Here is a 6,997-nt window from a genome sequence, read left to right on the forward strand (position 1 = left end):
GTAAAAAGAAAACAAACAATCCAATTAGAAAAGGAGACATTTCACAAAACAGGATATAAAAATGGCAGATATGCATAAAAAGATGTCCAATGTTATCAATCATTAAGGAAGTATAAACTAAAACCACAATGAGATGTCACTATACATCTATCAGAATCATTAAAATGAGAGTGACAACGCCAAATGCTGCTGAGGATGCAGAGAAACTGGACCACTTATGTAGTGTTGGCAGCAAGGTAAAATAGTAGAGTTACTCTGGTAAAGCTTTTGACTGTTTCTTAAAAAACCAAACATGGAACTACCACCAGATGACTCAGCAATTTATCCCAGCATTTATATATTCTGAGCCTTTTCCCAGAGAAGGAAAAACTTACGAATACACAAAAGCATGTACACAAATGCTTATGGGAGCTTTATTTGGAATATCCTAAACTGGAGACAATCCAGGTGTCCTTCAGCTGGTGAACGGTTCAACAAACTGGTTTGTATGGAATATTACTCAGCAATAAAAAAGAATGAACTACTGGTACCTGCAAAACCTAGATGAATCTCCAGAGAACTATGCTGAGTGAAAAAGTCATTCCTGAATGGTTATATAATGTAGGTTCCAATTATATAACATTCTTTTTTATTAATATTTTTAATAACCCTAAGAAAATTTACCTATTTAAAGTGTACTATTCAATGGTTGTGGTATATTCATAGAGTTGTGCAAATATCACCCAAATCTGAGTTCAGAATATTTTCATCACTCCAGAAAGAAATCCCATACCCATTAGTAGTCACTCATATTCTCATCCTGGAACCATGAAACTGCTTTCTGCCTTTGTGGATTTACCTCTCCTGGACATGTCATATCAACTGAATCATGTAATAAGTTGTCTTTTGTGAATGGCTTCTTTTACTTAGCATAGTGCTTTCAAGGTTCATCCATATTGTAAAACGTATCAACACTTCAATTATTTTTGTCAAATAATATTACATCATAGGAATATTCTCCCTTTTGTTTATCCATGCATTAGATGATGGACATTTGGGTTTTTTCCACCTTTTGGTTACTGTGAATAAGTGCTATGAACATTGTGTGTAAGTTTTTGTGTGGATGTGAGTTTTTGTTTCCCTTGGGTATAAGACCAGGACCGGAATTTCTTGTTCATATAGTAACTATATATTTCACTTTTTGAGGAACTGCCCAACTATTTTTCTAAGTGGCTGCACTGTTTCATAATACCACCAATGATGAGTTAGGCTTCTAATGTCTTTATGCTCTCACTAATACTTGTTAATATCTTTTTATTATAGCTACCCTAGTGGATATAAAATGGCATCCCATTGTGACTTTAATATGGATTTAACTAATGGCTAACGATGTTGAGCATTGTTTCATGTGTTTACTGGTCATCTGTAAATCTTATTTTGAGAAATGACCATCAGAAACTTTGCCATCTTAACTGGGTTGTCTTTTTATTATTGAGTTTATACATTATGGATACTGGCATCATATCAGATATATGATTTGCAAATATAGTTTCCCTATTTTGTGGATTGTATTTTCACTTTTTTAAAAAACGATTTTATTTATTTGAGAGAGAGAGTGAGAGCAAGCATGAGTGGGGGGAGGGGTAGTGAGGCAGATGGAGAGGGAGAAGCAGAAGGGGACTCCCCACTGAGCAGGGAGCCCAACTCGGGGCTCCAACCCAGGACCGTGGGATCATCACCTGAGCTAAAGGCAGATGCTTAACTGACTAGGCCACCCAGGTGCCTCTGTATTTTCACTTTCTTTATGGTATGATTTGGAGCACAAAGTTTTTTAATTTTGATGAAATTCAACACATCTATTTTTTCCTTTGTTGATTGTGCTTTTGATCTCATAGCCAACCAATCAAGGTCAGCTTGGTGCAAGAGAAGGGTTCAACTTTATCATTTACTTATTATTTATCCATTGTATGTGGATATCTAGTTTTTCAGGTTCTTTTTTTGGAAAGGCTATTCTTTCTCCATTAATTATCTTGGCACCCTTGTCAAAAATGATATATCATTTGTGAAATGACAGAATTATTGAGATGGAGAAGAGATTAGTTGTTGCTAAGAGTTTAGGAGATGATAGAGACAGGAGGGAAATCTGAGATATTTTTATATGATTATAAGACACGCAACTGAATACGAACCTTAACGTAGGATACAGGCCAAAAAAGATAAAAATTAATAGAGGAAGAATATGCTGAAATTAATCCTATTTTTTTCTCTTAGGAAGAGAGATGACAGAGGGAAAACTGTACTCTAAAGTATTCTTTATTCAATTCTTCCAGTGCGCTTTCTAAAGAGAAAATGGTCAACAAGTTTTAGGAAGAGACCAATAGTTGCATGATATGTCTAGGGAGATTGGCCTGGAATCAGTATGGGAGCAGGGCAATACCTGTTCGGCCCTAGAGTGACACAGGCTTGGCATAGTGAGCTGATGATGGGGAAGAAAGGTTATGGTCAGGATCTTAAAGCCTCAGCAGGAGCAAACAGCAAATGACCAGAAGGGAGAAGGGAGTGTCGGTGGCTGCCAGTCCGTGGATGACAAAAGACATCAACGAGTCCCATCCAGTTCCTTCCACTTCCAATCTGAGGTCTTGTCCTCAAGGAAATCCATATAACACAGTCACCGTTCTGGAGAAATTGATGGGCAAGGACCTTAGTTTAAGATTACGCTTCAATCAGACCATAGAATGAGTTCTCTAAAATGTGAATTATGTTGCCAGAGAAATATCAGAAAAAAAAAAATGCTTTCGCGGTACATATGGGTTTGTAGATGGAGACTTTTACCCGCATTAAATTTTTAATTTAACACTAAGAATCAGAATTACAATTTAAGAGCACATGGTTCTTCTTTTAATTCAAAGAATATTCACGGGCGCCTGGGAGGCTCGGTTGGTTAAGTGTCTGACTCTTGATTTTGGTTCAGGTCATGATCTCAGGATCATGAGATGGAGCCCTATGTCGGGTTCTGTGCTGGCATGGAGCCTGCTTGGGATTCTCTCTCTCCCTCCCCCTCCCTCCCTGCTCATACTCTCTCTCAAAAAAAAAAAAAAAAAGAATATTCAACAGAATATCTGAAAATCTCTAATGTATATTGCATCCTATTTTATTTTAACTCCTATAGACAGATCTGCACAGTTATGGTTAAAACACAAAGAAGTTATAAAACAGATTCTCTAACTTTTCCAGGCCTTCACATTTAGTTTGAGACAGTCATTTCTAGTTGCACTGGACCTCAAGTTTTGATAAATATAGTTACTGTCACATTTTATATACTTAAAAAACATAGTTTAAATGCCAAATTTGGGGGCGCCTGGGTGGCTCAGTCATTAAGCGTCTGCCTTCGGCTCAGGTCATGATCCTGGGGTCCTGGGATCGAGCCCCGCATCGGGCTCCTGCTTGGCGGGAAGCCTGCTTCACCCTCTCCTGCTCCCCCTGCTTGTGTTCCCTCTCTCGTTGTGTCTCTCTCTGTCAAATAAATAAATAAAATCTTAAAAAAAAAAAAAAGCGCCATATGCTCCCTCTTATGTTCCCTGCTGACTGAAAACATTTCTCAGAAATGGTCCCATACCCCAACATCCCTTCATCTTGGCCCCACGGTTCCGCTCTTCTGGCTGCTTCGCAAGGTCTCTCCAGCTCTGGCAGATCGATCTATTTTCAACTATCTGGCTGGACACTGGAGTATCTGATATTTCTCCCTACCCAGTCCTGGGGGTCAGCGTGGCTTCTGAACCCATGGTCCTCATCCTGGGACCTCCCAGTGTGTCTTTCTCTCCCTGTTTCCTCAAGTCACGCTTTAGTTTCTCTGGTCCTAGCCCCAGTCTCGCATCCCTTGCCAGTATTATCAGTCAGAATTTTGCCACTTTTATTAAATATAGTTTAGGCAAGTATTCATATATTGTGATGATATGATAATCTCAATCATTTTCTAAATTTCTCATGTCTGAATGAATAGAAAAAAACAAATAAAAGGGTATACCATTTGGGTCAACTAATTATAAGATACTTTTTGAATAAATAGTTGAATTACTTTGCAGTTACACTAATAATTCTTGTTAACATGTCAGAAATGAGTGGGCTATAAAGTATTTAGTCTACTTATGTAGATGATTTTAATAAACAAACTGGATCAGCAGTGTACTAATCTAACTAGCTATTTGGTGATCAGTTATTATGGGGTCAGTGGAGAGAGTTCAGAAAATACTGCTAAAAAATTTCTTAAAAGATGATGTCAGGTATTATGCGACTTTATTCGGCTTACAACTAGTCATCATGTACCCATTGTATACAATTCACTGCCCTGTGAGTGAGCAGACATGGATTCTACCTTCACTGGATTATAGTCCATTTAGAGCTGGCAGGCCAGCTGCCTGTTTTTTATGAATAAAGTTTTACTGGAACACAGCCACACCTATTTACATACCGTCTATGGTTGTTCTCATGCTATGATGACAGAGTTGAATAGTTGTGACACAGACTCCACGACTTGCAAAGTCTAAAATATTTACAGAAATATCTCACCTTTAGTAAAAGTTTGCTGACTTCTGGTCTACTAATATGTCACAGATATAATAGCAGTATCACAGGTAAATCATTAAAGGAATTGAGAAGAAAATAGGAGGCATTCAGGCATTAAGAAGGATGCCTATTCTAGATTAGACACTTAACACGTATACGTATATACTTATTCATATACATATTATTCATATATATTATTTACATATATGTTCAATACATATAATATATTGAAGCTGTCATTTGACTTGAACCTTGCAATATTTGAATTCGGGAGAGGGATTTATACTGGCCATCCAGTCAAGTGGAACAATGCAAATGAAATTTCAAAATGTCTTCTTCTGGGGTCCCTCTATATCCTACTTACCTGCAGCTACTCCCTACATTCCATCCAATAAGACTTCCTGCTCTTCTCCTTAATACTCCTAGTCTGTTGCCTGGCTCACATGCATTTATTCCATGAAATGCCTCTTCTCATTCTCTTCTCATTGTTCACCTATGGAATCTTACCCATCCTTTAAGACTCACATAATGTAGTATCCTATTCCTATAAAGTCTCCTCTCCTTGTCCTCATTTTTGGAAGCATGTCCTCTGACACTGGTCTTCTCTAAACTTTATCTGCACTTTTCTTGTGACATTCACACCCATATACTGTTCTTATATACGTACAATAGACTGCTTGACTATAAGTTTTTAGGGGGCAAAACTTATGGCTTACTTGTTTTAGTTCCACTCGATGGTAACAGCTGATGGGCACGAATGTAATAAATGATAACTGCTACCTGGTCCCCTCTCTGTGTCAACCTTCTGCAGAACATTTATTGTTATCTAGTATTTTCTTATCGATTGTTTTGCTGAAGGGCTGTGTCCCACATTCAGAATGTGGAGGTGATTTGAGTAGGGACCTTGTCTTTTTTATTGCCATGTCCCACTGGCTAGCACATCCTAAATGCTCAATCAAAAGGTGTTAAGTGAATTAATGACTGAGTGAATGAATGAAATCCTAAACCTGTAGTTTCAGGAAGTATTGGTAGTGCCTTTATACACTAAAAGAACTTTATTTGATGTTTATTTATTTTTGGTATTTAATGTTTAATAATAACTTCAATGAATAAGATTCCCAAATTATCTGAGCTAGGATTCTTATAGTTACATTTTCCCAAATAATTATCTGGGAAATAATATGCAAATTTGAAGCCATTAATTCTTCAAATATAAATGTTAATATACCCGTAGAAAGGGTATAGCATTCCTCAAGATTAATTATTATAAAATATGGGCATTTTTGAAGGTTTTGTACCGATGCTGAAGTTCAGGAGATTGGAAACCTCAGTAATTACCTACTACTGCTTCCTACTGCCTTATAAATTCTAACAGGGTAATTACTAATATGCTCCATTATATTCTCAAGGATACATGATGGACAAGAAATTTCTAGGCAATTATTCTTCTCTGGTCTAGTTAGAAGGTACTAGGCAGCTAAAGGGATCATTTAATCATGCAAGAAAAGCACCCATTTACTGAAAAGCCCTGATAGACTTTTATCATGACCCTGGAAATATAAAAAGGCACTCTGAGTGGAGAAAAGCAACTATTGCACACTGTTGACATGGCTATAGGGATGATAAAGGGAAAAGATTTCTGGTAAGTCATTTGTTATAAAAGCTCAGGAAAACCAGAAGTTTCTACTTAAAATTTTCTCTTTATTGCTTGCTCATTTTCTTTGACTTGCTAAATTCACATTTAAATCATACCCATATGTTCTCAGTTTAAACTACAACCATATTTCTAATCTCACCCATTTCCCAGCTCGGAAAATGACTCCACATCGCTTTCAGTGCCTCCTTTTAGGTTCACATGTGATAAAGAGTACGCGCACTTAGGGTGTGTGTTGAGCAGAAAAAGCTTAAAACGGCAAGGCACATTTCACACTTTCCATTGGCAAGTGGAATGATGGAGCGAGCTCTCAGACTCTAATCTCAGGCAGACTTGAGCTTGAATCCTGGCTCAGACAGCACTAGCGGTGTGTGCTTGAGCAATTTATTCCAATCCTGGTTGTCTGTAATTGCGGGCAACAATAGCACCAATTTTAAAGGGCTGTGGGGGAATGGGATAAGGTAATGCATCGAGGTGCCAACACATGTGCCTTGCAGTGGGCTAAGCAGTTCAATGTACTGTCTCAGTTAATCCTCAGAACAGCCTTAGAAGATCAGTACTGCTGACTCTCCCCACTGTCAGATGAGGAAACGGAGGCACAGATGACTGAATGAGACATAGTAAGATCTCAATAAATATCATTTCGTTGGTATATATGAAGGACTTTTATGTATTGCTTGACTAAAAATATGCTAACGCTGCGTCAACCAACATCACATTAACCAGTGAACTAGGCTGAACATTATACATGAGTTTCTAAATTAATCCTCACATCTTCCCTCTGCAATACTACTGTTACTC

The sequence above is a fragment of the Callorhinus ursinus genome, unplaced genomic scaffold (assembly GCF_003265705.2).
Source record: "Callorhinus ursinus isolate GAN/ISIS: 27379988/994484 unplaced genomic scaffold, GSC_fseal_2.0 scaffold5, whole genome shotgun sequence".
NCBI lineage: Eukaryota > Metazoa > Chordata > Mammalia > Carnivora > Otariidae > Callorhinus > Callorhinus ursinus.